The sequence below is a fragment of the Neofelis nebulosa genome, chromosome 13 (genome assembly GCF_028018385.1).
Source record: "Neofelis nebulosa isolate mNeoNeb1 chromosome 13, mNeoNeb1.pri, whole genome shotgun sequence".
Lineage (NCBI taxonomy): Eukaryota > Metazoa > Chordata > Mammalia > Carnivora > Felidae > Neofelis > Neofelis nebulosa.
Window position 1 is genome coordinate 49580121 of NC_080794.1, and position 17449 is coordinate 49597569.

Below are 17449 nucleotides of genomic sequence, written 5' to 3' on the forward strand. Positions count from 1 at the left end.
AAGAGTTCATTAAAAAACTTCAGAGAATAACCAGAATTGAAAAATAATTTGGAATCACAGAAGATATATAAGGCATCAAAAGTGGTTTGCAAAAGGAGGAGAGAAAAAAACCTCTTTAAACAAGAATGTAAAAGAATTTCGACATTTAAACAAGATTATTAGGGAATACTCTGGAATCCAAACATCTCTTTAGGGAGAATGTGTATAACAACGAATGCCAGTGCCTGGCACATTCTTTTTCTTCCCTCTTTCTTTTTACCTAGTTGAAAAAGTGATTTTATGAAAGGACCTTAAAAAGAGTTATCTTTTAGAGATTCATAAATATGCACAACAAACTGAGGGTTATGGGAGGGGTTGTGGGAGCGGGGATGGGCTAAATGGGTAAGGGGAACTAAGGAATCTACTCCTGAAGTCATTGTTGCACTATATGCTAATTTGGATGTAAATTAAAAAAAATAAAAAATAAAACAAGTTAATTAAAAAAAAAAGTTATCTTTTGTAGAGACTTAACACCATACACACTGTTGCAACACTTACCAAAATGATTAAGGTCACATTTGGTTGTTAAAAGGGAGCCTACGTTCTTTCTTCACATGCAGGACACTGAATACGTTTACCAGCATTTTCCCCAAATGAAGGGAAATGGAAGAAAAGGAGTAGTGACAATTATTTGCATTTTCCAAAAGGAGGGAACGGGACTCCGGAGGGCACGCAAGGTCCTAAGAGTGAGCCAAAGTAGAGGAGGGAGCAATATTTATAGTCCGCGGACTTCAGCTGGCCCGGGGTAACGCCGCCGCTCCTCTTCTGCTTTGGGAGTTCACCGGCTCGTAGGTCACAGGGCCCGGGACAGCCGGGGCTCGGAGCTGCGGGGGTCCACGCGGAGAGGCCTCTTCCCCCAGCCGCTCCCTCGGAGCCCGCCCACCTGCGCCTGCCTACCTAGGCCTCGGCACCCTGGCAGAGAGCCCAGACCAAGAAGCCGGGGAGCGGTGGGTGGATAATGGGAGCGGTGTGGCCACATTTCCCTTTCTTTGTCGCCACGACCACTACCACGACCCGGCAATTCCCCGCCGTGGCGTGTGAGTGCTGGCGCCCACGTGGAGCATTAGAGCGTGTCGCAGAGGGGGTCCACGCGAAGGGACGCGGGAGGGCCCAGACCGCGTCCGCGGTGTCCGCGCTCCTCCACCGCGCTCCGTCATCATGTGCGTCCCGCACGCGGCGTCGGTGGGTCGCGGCTCCCGGAGACCAGCCGGCCCTGCCACGGCGGCGGTAGGGCTGCCTGGTGGGGAGGGGCCGGTGGGGCCGCGCGGAGGAGAAGTCCCCCCACCGCAGCCCGGCGCCCCTTTGCCGGCTGCGGGCCCTCTTCCCCGGCAGCGGGGCGCCGGACCTCGCGGACCCTTCGGGCGCTTCCGCCGCGCGCTCGGCTCCTTTCGTGTCCGGGGCGGGGCGGGCGTCTTCCCAGTGCGCGCGCGCGGCGCCGAGTCCCGCGGAGGCCCGCCCCTCCCCCAGGCCCCCGCGCCCGCGCCGCCCCCCCCACCCCTGCGAGTGTCGGCGGCGGCGGCGGCGGCGGCGGCGGCGGCTGCCGAGATTGGAATCCGCCTGCTGGCTCTCGGCGAAGGAGGAGGGAGGAGGGCGGGGAGAAAGGGCAGGAAGGCTCGGGCTCCGGCGCGTCCGTCCGCGCGAGACGAGGATCGCACGGCCGCTCGAGGGGCGACCGGGCCGGGGCCGCTGCACGCCGAGGGCGGAGGCCGAGTCGGGCCCCCGCCGCGCCCCGGCGGCTCGCCGCGCCCACCCCGCTCCGCGCCGAGGGCTGGACGATGAGTTCCCCGGGGTCCGGGTGAGTTGGCTCGTCCGAGAGTGCGTGTTGTGCGCCGGGAGAGGCCGGCGGCTGCGGGGAGGCCGGCGCGGGCTCCGGGAGAAGTTTCGGGGGGAGCGGGGCGCGCGCGGGAGGCCTGAGCTGGGGGCGGCCCGGTCCGGCCGCCTCACGGGGTCCCCGCCGCCTCGGCTCTGTCAGGCCGCGGCCCGTTGGGCCCCGCCGTCCGGCGCCCCCACCCCGGGCCCGACCCCACCGGAGACCCCGGCCCCCCGGACTCCCGACGTCGGCTCCTTGCAGCTCCCCGCTGCGGCCCCGCCGCCCGGCCCCTCTTTTGTTCCCCACCCCCTGGGTTTCAGGCCGAGTTTGGGGAGGCGATGTGGGCGAAAGCCGCCTCCAAGGACGCTTCTTGAATCCTTAAATGGGAAAGGCGCTCACCTCTCTCTCCCAGGAGCTGCGAGGTTGCTGTTCGCGTTATGTCTCTCTACGCTGCTGCGAGGGAGAAAAAAAATGTCTGTTTCGTGGGGTGGTAGAGTCGGGGGGAGTTGCAAGCCCTCCCTGAAAACTTGCCCGCGGGAAGGTGCCAGGTTTCTCGGAGGTTCACCTGTTGTCCTGCGCGGCCTCCGCTGCCATGTCTGTTGTGATTCTGCGCTTCAGTTTCTGAAAACTTTCTGCCGGAGTGAATGTAACCTTCCCCCCCCCCCCCCCCTTTCTTTCCAGACTCCTAGTGGAAAGATTTGGCAAGAAAAGAAAATAGCTTGAGTCAGGAAAGAAAAATAATGTGCTATGTGTTAAGAGTCTGGCGTTTTGTGACTTGTATACTCTTTCATGCTCTCGGATGTTTTAATTTGGTCAAAGCGCTGCAGTTTTTCTCTTTCAAACGGTTAGCAAACTCTTTTGAGTACACAGTGCGAACTTGGCACATTTACCTGTGTGACGTCATTTAATCCTTGTGATAACCCTGGTTATGGTGTTCATTTTTTAGACGAGGAAACCGAGACGCAAAGAGGTTAAGTAACTTGTCTAAGTGTGCTGGGATTTGAACTCTGAATTTTCTCTGCTAATCAGGAACTGTCAAAGTGAGATGTACTAGGAGTTTGAAAACAGCAAAACCTCTTTCTGCAAACAGGTTTATGGTCAGGAGCATTTTCAATTACTCATACTTGAAATGATCGCTGTTTGTTGCTTGAGTTGAAAACAACTCCTTTATTGTATTTACTTAGGAGTTCACGTCTGAATTAAAACTGTGAATTACGATGTAACTTTAATGCTTATCACTGTTTTCAATTCTTGAAACGAAAAGTGTGTGGGCCAGAATTATTTAAATATTTAAACTTAAAGTTAAAATACTGGCAGTTCTGAGCTAGAAAGGGGTTGAATTTACAAAGGGTGATTGAAATTTAGAAGACACTTTTCAGAGAACCAGTATTCCACTCACGGTTGTTGGGTTCCCCATCCGATTCATATTATTCGTGGAACTCATTTCAAACTTTTTTCTGCTTGCTTCACTTCTTCACACCCTTTACTGAAAAGCTTGAGGCATTCAGTGGGAGGGAGCTCTTGCCAGAATGTACTGAGTTACTTCTATCATGTGCTTTCTTTCCTTCCATTTCAGTGGAACATTTTTTGTCCTTCCTACCAGTTGAACACCTTGTTTCATTTTTCTCCTCTCTCCTGCTTAATGGAATAGGAGTTACTCCCTTTTGTCTTAGAGATGTTAGAAGTACAGATGTGCTAAAGGTTTTTTTTCAGTTTACAAAAACCTTCCCTTGGGCATGCTACTCCCTCAAGATGTCATGTTGCTGCTTTTCCTTTTCAAATCATATTAACGCTAAAAAAAAAAAAAAAAAAAAAACCAAAAAATAAAAAACGTTGTTTCCTTGTAAAAGTAGTACACGTTCATTAAAAAATGGTAAAATAGAGCAAAATTGAAGTAAAATTAAAATTCATACCTTCGTAATCCCATCTCTGGAGATTGTCAAGAGTAGTTTATTTTTCCTGCATTTACTTCCTGGCCAGGCATTCAGTTCTTAACTCTTTGTTACCTGGATTTCACCCTCACAAGGTTCACCTATAAGCTAAGTGGCACATTTATTAATGTGTTCTAAATCAACTCCTTGAGCTTTCTGTGATACTTAACATCAACTTCTCATTCTTGAAATGCCTTTCCTTGGCTTTTGTTCATTTATCCATTGTATTCAACGAATACTTCCACTGCAAGGCTATAGGATGCTACAACAGACAATGCCCTTGCCTTCATGGAGCATCAAGTCTATTGGAGGAAACATAGATTGAAGAATTAATTCTATAACCATAATTGTGATTACGATTAAAGTGCCCAGTGTTAGAAGACCTGACCTGGTGCTGGGAGAATGGGGGAAGGCCTTAAAAATGTCACTTTGCAAAGGCCTTCGGTGACATACTGACTTTGTTCCTCTTTGCCCCTTTCTTTTCTTCTTGCTTAATATGTGTTCTCCAGGTTTTACTGGTCAGTTCATTTTTCTGTATGTCACTAGTCCCTTGGCATTATTATTGTTCAGACACTTCTGTCTGAATACTTCTCAGACCTCTATTCTTTATTTCTCCTCTGCACGTGAATCCTTGTTTTTTCCCAGTTGCTTTATGCATACCTCTACCTGGTTGTTCTAGTTGAAACTAAACTCCTTCCTTACCAAACTTGTTTCCCTGGTGTTCCTTATTTCTGTTGATGTCATACCACATCCAGACCTTTCTCCATTCTGTCACATCGTATCTGTAGCCAGCGCCTACTGCTTCTGCTTTTCATGGTATTGTCCCTCTTTATTCCTGCTGACTCAGGTACAGCTCTTGATACATGGTGGTATGAAGGTTATAATAGACTCATAAAATGAATTGGGCACCTTTCCTTTTCCTCTTTTCAGGAGTGGTTTAGACTGGAAGGATCTTTCTTGCGAGTTCTGCAGACCTCACCTATAACACCATTCAGGCTTAGATTTTCTTTTCTTTTTTTTTTCTTTCTTTCTTTCTTTCTTTCTTTCTTTCTTTCTTTCTTTCTTTCTTTCTTTCTTTCTTTTCTGTAGAGGACTTTGAATACCATTTCAGTTTATTTAATAACTGTTGGTCTGTTTAGGTTTTCTATTTCTTGTGTGAACTTTAGTGTTTAATATTTTCTCCAGAAATTTATTCGTTGAGTTTTCAAATCTGTTATTTGGTTTTAACACAATTCTTTTTCTTAAAAGAAAAATTTTGTTTTAATGTTTATTCATTTTAGAGAGACAGAGAACCAGTAGCGGAGGGGGCAGAGAGAGAGAGGGACACACAGACTCTGAAGCAGGCTCCGGGCTCTGAGCTGTCAGCACAGAGCCTGATGCGGTGCTTGAACTCATGAACCAGGAGATCAAGACCTGAGCCAAGTCGAATGCTTAACTGACTGAGCCACACAGGGGCCCCTAAATTTCTTTGATTGAATATATATTTGTATGCAGTGTTACAGATTGTGTATGTATTAGTATAGTTGATAATTTTCCTTTTTCCTTTTTTTTTTTTTCTTGCCTACTTAATCAGGTTCTCATCCCACTTGGGCTAATGCTGCGCTCTTCTTCACTTCCACTGTTATATGGGTTATCTTATGCAGTTCTGCTGAAGTTAATCTTGAAGCCCAGTTTGTGTCACTTCTCTACTCACAAGTTTCCAGTGTCTTCTGTGAAATGAAGTCGTTTCATGAGGATTTACCCAGATTTCCCTCATTCTCATCTCCCATTATTTTTGTTTCCTGCACATGCGCTTTGTCCCCTTTCTGAAATCTTTCCCATTTTCTTCTGAGTGGAATCCCTTCTGAAGGAAGGGATATTTTTTTTCATTAAAAAAAAAATTTTTTTTTAGTGTTTGTTTATTTTTGAGAGAGAGAGAGAGAGAGAGAGAGAGAGAGAGTGCGAGCAGGGGAAGGGCGGGGAGACACAGAATCCAAAACAGGCTCCAGGCTCTGAGCTGTCAGCACAGAGCCTGACACGGGGCTCGAACCCATGGACTGCAAGATCATGACCTGAGTGCAAGTAGGACACTTAACTGACTGAGCCACCCAGATGCTCCTGAAGGAAGGGATTTTTTAAAGGCAAAATTTTTATCTAATATTTTCTTCCTGCACTTACTGGTTTTTTCTTTTTAAAAATTTATTTATTTATTTATTATGAGGGGGGAGGGGCAGACCGAGAGAGAGAGAGAGAGAGAGAGAGAGAGAGAGAGAGAGAGAGAGAGAAAGAATGAATATGATTTGCAAGCAGGCCCCGCACTCACCGCATGGGGCTCCATGCAGGGTTCGAACCCACAGACCATGAGATCATGACCTGATCCCAAATCGAGAGTCAGATGCTTAAGTGACTGAGCCACCCAGGCACCCCTATTGATTTGTCTTTTAAAAAATTCAGCTTTTATTGGGGCGCTCAGTCAGTGGAGCATGTGGCTCTTGATCTAGGGCTCGTGAGGTCAAACCTCATGTTGGATGTAGAGATTATTCAAAAATAAAATCTCTAAAAAAAAAATCAACTTTATTGAAGTGTCATTTATATACAGTGATATGCATGTGTTAAGTATGCAGTTCCGTGAGTCATTTGGTCTTTTATAGCGATTTGTATACAAATACTGGTTCAGCTACTAAACTGCAGACTGGGTGTGTAACTGACTTTGTTGCATATTAAAATGAATAATTGGAGGAGAAAGACCTTCTCATTTTTGGATTTTGGGAGCAGAGAGCCATGGAGAGAAAGGAAAATGGGTTTCCTCTTAGGCTAAAGTTTAAACCAGAAAGTCTTTCCTTCTTCCCTCTTCCACCTTTTATTAGTGTTTATGCTTTTAAAATGCTTTTTAAATATCTTAGGTCCAAATGACCAGGTCAGTCCAGTTCTTTAATGCTTACAAGATTAAATGCTGAGTTGTATGGAGTTAGATCTTACAAGGTGCACCATACTTTTTTGAGCCGTTCATAAAGAAAATATGCTTCTAGTTAATTTTAAGAAGCCATTGATTGTAAGGTCTAATTTCAGAGATACTGAAATATGAAAAATATATGTGCCATAGAATTGAATATGGTTTTTCTCCGTTAACCAAAGCTACTATTCCTTTAGTGTAGATATTGGAAAGAAGAATTTAAGCCAGACTTATTAGTTGTGTTGTTTACTATGAAAAGTTTTCTTTAAAAGGAGGGTGTTTGTTAAACCTTTTTAAAGAGTAAAGCATTTCAGGCGGTATAGAGAAATATTTATTTTTGGATGGGGTCTCCCACAACTCGATATGCCAGTCTGATTGTGAGGCGCTTTGAGAGTTTTTATAGTTAATATTTTAAAGGCTGTCAGTTTTTAAAAAATAGAAACAAAATGATATGTCTGGAGAGCCCCAGTAGTGTTGTGGTTTTTGAAAACAGCACTAGGTTAGAGTAGGGCTTTAGATCAGATGATGGTGGGCCCAGTGGATTCCCAAGCCAAGTTCTTACAGACCTTGACTAGTTAAGGACATTATTTTTGAGTATCTTTTATTAAAAACAGGTGAATATGAGCTACTCCGATGCCATGGATGTTCTTTTTTTATACTTCTGTGTTTCTGATGAACTTTTTTTATGGTGTACATTTGTTATACCACTAATAACGTGCAACAGTGGAGCTTGGCTATTGCTCTAGTCATATGTAATTGGCTACTACTGATTTAAGGAGGATGGGGGTATGTCAGGAGTAGGGATAAAATAATCAGATTTGCAGTTTGGGGAGAGGAGTTAGTGGGGAATCATTTTGAAGGAAGGAAGACACAGGACACTGAAACTTGTAGGGGACACTGAAACCTGTTCCATCTTGGCCCGGACTAGGATGGTGGCAGATAATTAGGGTCTAGAATGGACAGGACTTGGTAGTTAGCTATGGATGAGAGAAGGAATGGGATTGGCAAGAATGACTGGCGGGTTTCTAGTTCGGAAACCTGATAAGGTAAATGTGTGTTGGTCGAGATGAAAAATGAGACCAGGTTTGTGGAGGACAGTAGTTTGGTTTTGACAATACAGAGTTCTGAAATACCAAGTAGAGATTTCCACTTAGCAGTTGCATGTATGGGGCTGGAGTTTGATAGAGGTTTGGACTACAGGTAGATCTTTGGGAGCGATTGCCATGTAGGTTGTAAATTCTATCAGTGGAAATTGGGTGGCTTTCTCAAGTGACTTTTGCTTAAAAGTGACAAATTCAACTCTTAGCTTAAAGGTGAAAAGGGGTCATTACCCCCTCTCCCCCCTTCATGTTTTTAAAAAGACTGCAAATACTCATGTTTGGATAGAAGTGCTCAGATGATGTAATCAAGGGTCTGTCTGCTCTCTACTCTTTGGGCTTGATTTTCAGACAGATACTTTTCATTTGGCAGAGGATGGACAGTGTCAACTCCAGGCTTATGTGGCCCATATGGATTCAAGATGTAAAAAGGGCACCTCTTTCCCAGGTGCATATATTCTGTCCCAAGGAGAGATTCTTACTGGGACCGTCTGGAGTCTGGGGTGCCGACACCCGCCAGGCCTAGCTTACATGCCCCGGAGCAGTCAGCCAGTTAAACACTGGCACTCATAGCCTTCCTAGAACCATGAGAGATGTGAAAGTGGTTGTTCCCCCAAAGAAAGGATGGCTTTGGGCAGTGAACAACACAAATCCACTGTCTTTTGGTTGTTAACGTTTTTTAAGATCTTTTTTTTTTGAGTATCTGAAGAAAAATACACAAACATAGCAATTTTGTGTATAATTTCATGGTTATGTTATGGATGTCATATCAGGAATTCTTGCTGTACACAGTAAAGAGCCTAGAAACCCTGAGAAACACCAGTTTAAGACCTAAATAGAGAAGATAGACGTTAAATAATTTCAGAAATAATTGTCTACTTGTATTTATATTAAGATCTACAGAAGGGAAGTACAGGAGCTCATAAGTGTGTAATAAGGGAATGGGTCTATTTAGGTTACAGGTGCTTGGGAAGGCTTTCCTGAGAAAATGGTCTGTAGAGTGACACTGTAGATCAGAAAGAAGAGGGAGGATGTTTCTGGAAGTATTCAGTAGTTTTTGAAGCAAACACTTTTCTGCTTTTTAAAAGTTACAAAAGGAGGGGCACCTAGGTGGCTCAGTTGGTTAGGCATCTGACTTTGGATCAGGTCATGATCTCATGGTTTGTGGGTTTGAGACCCGCATTGGGTTCTCTGCCGTCAGCATAGAGCCTGCTTCAGATCCTCTGTCCCCCCCAACCCTCCCCCCCCCACACCTCTCTCCCTCTTGTGCACTCTCTCTCTCTCTCAAAAATAAATATTTTTTTAAAAAGTATTTATAAAAAAAAGTTCTGAAAGGAATGCATCTAATGTGAATAACTTGAGAAATAATGAAAAATTATAAAGCAGCAGTAGAACACTTAAGTTTTGGCTTCTGAGTTTTTCTTTTTTTAGATTGTTTTAATGTTTATTTACTTTTGAGATAGAGATAGAGTGTGAGCAGGGGAGGGGCAGAGAGAAGAGAGGGAGACAGAGAATCCAAAGCAGGCTCCCCGGCTCTGCGCTGTCAGCACAGAGCCTGGCGCAGGGCTCGAACTCGTGAACTGTGAGATCATGACCTGAGCTGAAGTCAGACGCTCAACTGACCAAGCCACACAGGAACCCCTGAGTTTTTATAAATTAAAATCTAGTACTGGTTTTACCACTAAGTTAGCTGTGCAGTTTTGAATACTACACTAAACCTGTCTGGATCTCTGTTTCCTTATCTTAAAAACTGAAGGGGACTTGGCAAAAAGAAAAAAGAAAATTCCATGGCTTTAATGCAGAGCAGTTAGTTGCTGAAATTGCAGGTCATGTAATGCTTTTGGTCATGATGACATCACTGGGTTTCTGACTCTTGGCTGCAGAGTCCCTCTTCCTGCCTTGGCAGTCATTGTAAGTAACGAATGGAATGGCCTGTGGCCAGTGGTGTTCTTTCATGCCCTGCTTTCTTATCTCATTTCTTGAGCATTAAATTTTTTTTTTTTCTTTAGCCTTTAGGTAAGATTATCTGAAATGTTAGAGGCTCTCAGTTTTGAAGTTGAGAAATCTGGAGGAAACTTGCATGGTTGTGATACTGTTTTCTGTAAGGTAAAATTCGTGGGTAGTTTTCCTACCAGCAGTTACCATTTTTTGTGATGTAGTCCATCAGTTTAACATCTTGAGTGTCTGAATTTTGCATTTAATTAAGAATAATTTAGATTTCTAACTAAAGGGAGCTGTTGATAGGGAGTGTTAAAGTAAAGGCCATTAAACTTTGGTAAAGTTCTTACCAACGTATTTTTCAAAAAATTGTTTAAAGGTACCATGAAATAGGAGCGCCTGGGTGGCTCAGTCGGTTAAGCGTCCGAGTTTGTCTCAGGTCATGATCTCACGGTTCGTGAGTTCGAGCCCCGCGTCGGGCTCTGGGCCGATGGCTCGGAGCCTGGAGCCTGCTTCCGATTCTGTGTCTCCCTCTCTCTCTGACCCTCCCCCGTTCATGCTCTGTCTCTCTCTGTCTCAAAAATAAATAAACGTTAAAAAAAATTAAAAAATAAAGGTACCATGAAATAAAAATATTTCAACAGTAGCTATTCAGAAGCATCTTAAATCAACAAAATGTAGTCGCTTGATGACAGATACTGTTTTACGTCTCCATTTTAGTACTCTTTCACAGAATAAAAGTGTTGGGGAAGAAAACTGCATGTTGAATTTATGTATGATCTGATTAAAGAAAAAGAAGTTAATCTTCCTGAAATAGTGCCTTAGTCATCATTCCTACTCGATAAATATTTTCCACTGGTTTCTTATTTGCTTACAATATAAAATTCAAATTCTCTCAGACTGGCCTCTTGCTCTGGCCTAGTCTGCCTTTTTGCCTTATTCACTTCATACTACTATTTTATTAGCTTAAGTCACTGAAATATCCAGTTCTGAGTTTCCATTCAGAGTCCTTAGACTTCTGCTGTCCACTCCAGTAGCCAGTACCGCACGTGGCTGTTGAACATTTGAGATGTGGCTGTTCTGAATTGCGTACCACATTTTGAAGATAGTACAAAAAAAGGAATGTAAAGTATCTCATTATGCTTTTAAAATACTGATTACATATTGAAATGATACTGTTTTGAATATGTTGGGTTAAGTAATAGTAAAATTAACTTTCAAAGAAAAAGGATCAGATTTTCTCTTTTGAAATATGGCTAGAAAAAACTTAAAATTATACATTAAATTGTACGGTGTTGCCTTCGACTTTCCTTCCCCCTATGCTTATCAAAATGCTTCAAAATCTTACTTCTGTGAAGCCTTCCTCAGTGGTCCACACTTAAAAGAGCTCTTCTGTGTCATTATTTAAAAAAAATTTTTTTAATGTTTATTTATTTTTGAGAGAGAGACAGAGACAGAGTGTGAGCAGGGGTGGGGCAGAGACAGAGGGAGACACAGAATTGGAAGCAGGCTCCAGGCTCTGAGCTGTCAACACAGAGCCCAATGCGCGTCTCGATCTCACGAACTGTTAGATCATGACCTGAGCCGAAGTCAGTTGCCTAACCAACTGAGCCACCCAGGCGCCCCTCTTTCATTGATTTCTACTTTTTTTTTTAATTTTTTAAAAAAAATTTTAAATGTTTATTTTTGAGAGAGAGAGAGAGAGAGAGAGGAGGGGCAGAGAGAAAGGGAGACAGAATCTGAAGCAGGCTCTAGGCTCTGAGCTGTCAGCACAGAGCCCACAGGGGGCTCGAACTCACGAGCTATGCGATCATGACCTGAGCCAAAGTTGGACACTCAACCGACTGAGCCACCCAGGCACCCCTTCTGTGTCATTATTTGAAGGCAGTATTTTGGTGTTTCTTGTACCATCTATTAACATATTAGATTTCTTTACTACAAGCCTTCTCAGCTTTTAGTCTTGTAAAACCCCAATATAGTCTCCCTAACTGTATTGCCATAGCACCTTCCTTTGTTTCTTCTGTTTACAGAAGTTACACGTATTTGGTTGAAACTTCAGGCATAAAGTGAGTCTTCCTGCCCCCACGTCCCCCCTGGATTACAGTGTTAAGAGTATAGAGATAAATGTAATCTTTCTCTTCCACTGTCTTCATTTCTTTTTCTTTTTCTCTCCCCATTTCCAAAAAATGAGGTGATACTATGCATCCTTTTCTTTAACTCTGTCTTCACTGAATATAGAGTACTCTTTTTATGTCATTAGGTGTTGATTTACTCATTCTTTTTAGTAGCCATGTAATATTCCCTTTTATGAATATACCGTCATTTTATTTACCAGCCCCCTATTGATGATTAGATTGTTTCCAATTTGTTGCAAGGTATTTTTCTTTTTTCTTTTTCTTTTTCCTTTTTTTTGCATTGTAAACAGTGCTGTGGTGCTTGTACATATCCTCTGAGACTATTTTTATTTTATAGGATGAATTCTTAAACATGTGTTTGCTGTATGTAAGAGAAGCCATGTATAATGCCTATAGTGCCAAACTGCTCTGCACAATCCTTGTAACCATTCACATTCCAGCCAACAGTGTTTGAGAGTATTTCCCCTAACCCCTCACCAACACATCATAGTATCAGTCTATTTTAATCTTTGCCAGGCTGCCAGCTGAAAAAACAGTATTGTACTTTTAATTTGTATTTCTTTGATTGACTAAGGTTGAGGAGAATTTTATAGTTTGTTGGTTCTTTGCATTTATCTCTCCTTTGTTTTTCTAATCTTTTTTTCTTACTCATTTTGCAGAAACTCTTTTTTGGGGTATGGATATTAACTCTTGGTATAATGCATTTTTTTTTGTCATTTGTTTTTTATTTTTGTTCATAATATATAAAAATTCTTTTGCTGTTGTAAGAGTATTTAGAAACAAAAAAATAAAAAGTTTAAGTTGTCTCATACTCTGAATTTATTTTATAAGCTCCTTGGTGACTGAATTTTGTCTTAAAATATTTTGTTTTGCCATCGGTACTAATTTAGTGCCTTGTACACAGTAAGCGTTCAGATATTTGTGTTGGTGGTGAAGGGGTACAGAATACATCACTGTGGCATAAAAATTATTTTGCGCTGAAGGTATTTGAGAATAGGCTTTTCTGGGGAACTTCCTGATCTGCCTAAAAACAGAGACTCGCAGAGAAAACTCAGTTATCACAAAGCTGCTCCCCAGAGTTTTGAAATCAGGAAGATTGACTTTTATCACTAGAGAGCAGAGAGAAAAAGTGGCACCACATCTAAACTGACATTGTCACACACCGTATCATATATCCATTTTCCTAGGGGCCCATGTATCTTTCTTAAAAGTCATTTGTTTCCTGTAAGTGTCCTCCTCCCCTCTCCCCATATTAACACAGGAGCCCCAAATTCTAACTGCCTCTTTTAGTCACACTTGTATGTAAATGGTGGTGAATGAATAAAAATCTGTCTTTTTTTTTTTTTTTTTTTTTTTTTTTTTTTGCTAATCTGACTTCTGTCAGTGTAATTTGCAGGCCCCCAAATTCAGAACGTAAGAGGGTAGAAGAAAAGTTTTTCCTCCTTAGCAATGGCAGGTTGTTTCTGACTGCTGGGGCAAGGGATAATAAGCAAGTGAAGTTTCACTATCTAAAAACAAAGTTAAGTATTTTAAATATAAAGAGCATAAGTCAAATTTCTTTAAGCTACAGTTTTCAAAATGTATTCTTCAAAACTAAAAATTTGTTAAATGAGGTAGAATGTACAATTAGAGAGACATCCCCCTCTTCCTGAATATATTCCTACAATTATAATGCTATTTCTTAATCAAGTGGCATAATTACTCTAATTGTGTTGACTAAGCCTGTTCTTTCTAAAGTTATTCACTGCTTCCTGTTCTTTCTTAGCATCTTATCAATTTGCGTAGAAGATGGTTTGTGACAGGTTCCACTGGTCACAATCAGAAGAAACAACAAAAAAGGTCATTCGGTTAAGATTAAGTAAGTAAAATATACAAAGAAGCCTCTAATTTCTTAAACCGGTAAAGGGCTCTTGAGATGATTACAGTGACTTCCCGTTTACCTGTATTCCAGATAACTTGAAATGTTTATTAAACCTTGAATTATTGACATGTTATCTAGCTTCACATTTATTGTGTTCCATAACTTACTACTGTTTACTAGGTTCGTGACCTTGCACCAAAGTGGCTAATCTAAGCTTTATTTCCTTGTATGTCAAATGAGGGTAATAATCGTTTTCTCACAGAGTTACTGCGAAGACTGAGTGAGTGAGTGCAGTGAAGCACTAAACACTATTTTTGCCACATAGTAATGCTTAGTAAGTGTAAGCGAAGATGAATTATTTGTGTGGGGGAAGATGAGGTCAGTTCTGTCTTCAAAAGCAATCTGAATGGCTGTATATGTAGGGTCCTTGAAGATGAAATCTAATCCTGATACCTTCTGAAAGTGTTATTTTGTTAGCATTATTAACACTTGAATTTGCAGAGTACTTTTGTGTACTGGCAGTACTTACTGGTAAGTTGATACTGGGAAGTTTTGTGACTTTTCCGGTTGTATATGTTAAGAATCTGAGGCTAATGAGGGTTAATTGCCCCAACAAGGTCAGAGAGGTAAGAGTAACAAGCAAGTAGAATCAGACTTTCCTAGTTAGCTCGGAACGGGGACTAGGTCCTTAGGGTTAAGGATAAGTCAGTGATTCTACAGTCTAAAGAAAGCCCAAGCATTTAGTGGCCTGAATCCTTTCTAGAGCTTATTAGGGTGTGACAGAAACCTGTCAGAGAATGGAGGGGAAGGAAATTGTGCACAGCAGTCACCTCGGTGGCTAGTTTGCCTAGGTGGGGAGCATTGTACACTTTTTGCTCCGTTCCTCTTCCCTTGGGGTGGCCTTTCCTAGAAGCTTGGTGCGGGGAGGTCTAAGAGAGCCACTCGTGAGGTTAGGAGTGCTAGCAAAAAGTAGAGCAGCACATCTCATTTCCTAGCCGGTAGTCATGATGCAGCTGATTGGTTGATCTGTGCCTCCTTGAGCAAAGGGTAAAAAAAAGTGCAGAGAAATCTCCTTGTGGACTGAGGGTAGCAGTAGAACACCCTGTACTTGTTTCAAATTTCTGTTCACGTGGGGAAAGCAGAAGGTAACTAGGCTTTAGGCATCTTGACAGGGCTGGCTCTCCTGGAGAGGGGAGCAAAAGTAGGAGACGTTGAGCTGAAGCAGGTCTTTGGGAAGGGAAATGTGCAGTTGGGTTTGAGCCCCTCACCTCTCAGTCACCAGAGCGCTCCAGCCTGTCCCCAGAGGAGAAGCCATCATTTGGCTGCCTGTATCATGGTCCGTATCAGCCGGGTGGTGGCAGCCACCCCAGAGGACTGCAGGAGTGCTCAGATGTTGAGACGTTTATTCTGTTCTCCCTCATCCCCCTCTCCTCCCAAAACAGGTCAGACCACACCCCTTCCCCAGTTGAACTTTTCATGGACCATGGATCCAGCCTGGGTTTGGAAGGGAAAGAGATGATTGCAAGATTGAAGATTAAAGTTTTAGGGGCGCGTGGGTGGCTCAGTTGGTTAAGTGTCTGACTTCGGCTCAGGTCATGATCTCACGGTCCGTGAGTTCGAGCCCCGCGTCGGGTTCTGTGCTGACAGCTCAGAGCCTGGAGCCTGCTTTGTATTCTGTGTTTCTTCCTCTCTCTGCCCCTCCCGTGCTTATGCTCTGTCTCTCTCTGTCTCTCAATAATAAATAAATGTTAAAAAATTTTTTTTTGAAGATTAAAGTTTTAAACAGCAGTCAACTGGACTGGACATTTTTATAACTGAAAACTACTGGAAAGCTGTAGGAATTGTTCCAGATGTCATTAAGGGGAGGTGGTGTGTGAAAGGGAAATTGGACCAACCATAGTTGGAGGTGGAAGCTGGAGAAGAATAAAACCTTTTCTCATGTTTGTACCAATTTCAGATCCCTTATTAAAGTCATAGAAGTATCAGCTTAAGTTCCTACTAAAGCCCCTCTGACACCAGCCCCCATTCTTTTTTCTGTACAAAGCTTTTAGAGTTGTACATGATCCTTTGATCATCTTAATGGTTCTGTTTCCAAGTGCATTCCAGTTCTGCGCAATATAATTTTAACATTAAACATATTTTATTTAATTCTAACTAGTGCATTTCAAATTTATAAACTGTATATGTTAACCTTAATTGCAACATTAAGTAAAATATGGTATTCCTTAGTTTTTATGGAGTTGTAAGAGTTTATCAAGCCTCAGAAACGTTAAAGTAAAAAGTACTCAGTAAAAATAAAAAGCATTAGTGTAATATATTTTACTCAGTATAGGAGATTTTGAATTCATGAAGTTTTTTTTTTTTTTTTTTTTTAATTTTTTTTTTTTTTCAACATTTTTTATTTATTTTTGGGACAGAGAGAGACAGAGCATGAACGGGGGAGGGGTAGAGAGAGAGGGAGACACAGAATCGGAAACAGGCTCCAGGCTCCGAGCCATCAGCCCGGAGCCTGACGCGGGGCTCGAACTCACGGACCGCGAGATCGTGACCTGGCTGAAGTCGGACGCTTAACCGACTGCGCCACCCAGGCGCCCCTGAATTCATGAAGTTTTAAATTAACTTTCAGCTGTTCATGTTGAAAAGGTGAGTGGGTTTTAGTTTAAATGCTGTAGAACAATAAAATAATGAGGGACTAGGTAATACCTATTTTCCTTACATTTGCCTAGCCCTATTTCAAGTGCTGTTCTATGATAGGTACGGTTATGAGAGGAGAATGAGGCCACAGAGGTGGAATAACTTGCCAAGGGTTGTGCAGCTAGTAAGTGGCAAAGCTAAGGACTCAAACCCAGGTAGTCTGACTGCAGAGACCGTGTTCTTAACCACAGAATTATGTTCATTTTCAAAGGGAGTAGGACAATTTTAAGATAAGGATGTGTACTCTACACATGCACACGTTTTACTTGATTTTCACCTGCTGCTTCTCGTGCCTGTTCACATACAGTAGATGGATTTGCCTGTTTGCTGGTGTGTTAACTGAGGTACCTGGTAAAACGTTCTCTCCTCTCATGGTCTAAATCTACGTATTTGATGGGTTAAACTTGACTTTTGACAATTAACACCTACTTCTCTTTTTTTTAATTTTATTTTTTTTTAATGTTTTTATTTGTTTTTGAGACAGAGAGAGACAGAGCACGAACAGGGGAGGGGCAGAGAGAGAGGGAGACACAGAATCTGAAGGGGGCTCCAGGCTCCGAGCTGTCAGCACAGAGCCTGATGCGGGGCTTGAACTCACAGACTGTGAGATCATGACCTGAGCTGAAGTCCAACGCTTAGCCAACTGAGCCACCCAGGCGCCCCCCTACTTCTCTTTTTAATACTAAAATTTGTCAGAAACTTTTCATAGGTATTTTTAAATTAATTAATTAGTTAATTAATTTTTTTGCTTCCCTGATGTTTTGCATCGTGGAGAAAACAGTATTCAAAGTCCAATGGAGCAGTTGCTTTTATAGCATTTATCCAGAATGCTTCCCATAAACAGTTTTTAAAAATTAGTGCTGTATCATTTATCTCATTTCTGAGATATAGACACGTTTAATTGTTAGCGATCACACAGCTAGGCCTTTTTTCACTGCTTTACTTTGACTGTTACTCGTAAAGTAACTGAAACTGGACAGAGTTTTGCTTAACATAATCATGTTATTTGTAT

The 17449-nt window shown here is 42.4% G+C and overlaps 1 protein-coding gene across 2 annotated transcripts in view; it reads left to right on the forward strand.

Annotated features, from left to right (window-relative positions):
* Positions 1-1698: 1698 nt before the first annotated feature.
* Positions 1699-17449, forward strand: part of BMPR1A (bone morphogenetic protein receptor type 1A) — a 137693-nt gene continuing 121942 nt past the window's right edge. The window contains exon 1 of one of the 2 annotated variants that reach the window (XM_058696913.1): positions 1699-1834. The gene's annotated coding sequence lies outside the window, so the exon portion shown is untranslated. Of the gene's footprint in view, positions 1835-13647; positions 13741-17449 lie in introns of those variants that run through there. The other variant, XM_058696914.1, reaches the window with a different exon arrangement.